The following is a 1383-nucleotide window of genomic DNA, read 5'->3' on the forward strand; positions in this document are numbered from 1 at the left end:
TTGATCTAATAATTGCGCTAATTTTTGGATTTAGGGGAAAGGATCGTGATTTGAAATAAGAGCTGATTTTATTTGAAATCTTAATCTCTTCTCTCGCTGTCTTCGTCCGCCTTTAGTAGGCATGGAAGTAATGCAAAAATAATTATCAATGTTCCGAAGAACTGCCGTGAGACGGGGGCCACGCTATTGGCAGCGACAATCGTAACAGTCCTCTGGATGTGAGACAATTATGAATACTCCGAGAAAGTGCTATAAGACGGGGGTCACGCTATTGGCAGCGACACTCGTAACAGCCTCTCGGATACTCACATATATGTATTTGAATGTAATTGAATGAGACGCAGAGCAGAGACTTAGGTTTCAGCCGATTTGATATATTTAATATTTTCGTTTAATAGGAAAAATAGAATAATGAGGAAAGAAAAATATAAGAGTGTATTTCTAATGAAGCGCGAGGATAGTTCTCACCTTAATCTAATTAATTTTCTGTCTATACTGGGAAGGTTTCTACTTTTGCTCTATAAATGGATAACTGAATGAATGTATGACTGAATTGAATAAAAGAATAACTGTGTGACTATGTAACTGACATAAAAGAATAACTGTGTGACTATGTAACTGACTTGAATAAAAGAATAACTGTGTGACTATGTAAAATAACTGAATGAATGTATGACTGAATTGAATAAAAGAATAACTGTGTGACTATGTAACTGACTTGAATAAAAGAATAACTGTGTGACTATGTAACTGACTTGAATAAAAGAATAACTGTGATTGTAACTGAACTAAACTGAATTGAACTGAATGTATTACTGACTTGAATAAAAGAATAACTGTCTCTCGACTGCTTTTGACAGCTCCTTTTATATTTTGGAAATGAATGTGGGAGTGTCCTTTCAGGACCAATCAATACTCTTCAAAAATTGGTAGAACCTATACTCGCGCTTGTTTCCTTAAAATAAGGCAGCAAGGCTCCGCGTAAGCCCTACTCCCCCACTCTACAGGTTTAATCTTAATAGGTAATAGTTGAGAGTTTTAATAATTTATAATAAAAATTTTCCTGAACTAATATCCTTATGCGAGGCGAATCTGTTACATTCTGAATTATATACCAGGTATGCAAATATGAAACCGGAATTTACCAATAGATGGCCATAGCTGTAAATGTAGTTGCCGTCAGACCGCGTCATTGACGCCATTTCATTATTTTGACATCTGATAAAGATTTTCAACTCACAACAATACAAGTTTCGTACAACAGTATAGTTTGTAATAGCGTTAAACATTTCGAATTTTGTGCCTGGAAACTACGATTTGCGGACAGCATTGATTTTCTATTACCATTTGAAGAAAACTGCTGCAGAATCGCATCGAATGCTT

The sequence above is a fragment of the Trachymyrmex cornetzi genome, unplaced genomic scaffold (assembly GCF_001594075.2).
Source record: "Trachymyrmex cornetzi isolate Tcor2-1 unplaced genomic scaffold, Tcor1.1 scaffold43, whole genome shotgun sequence".
Classification (NCBI taxonomy): Eukaryota; Metazoa; Arthropoda; class Insecta; order Hymenoptera; family Formicidae; genus Trachymyrmex; species Trachymyrmex cornetzi.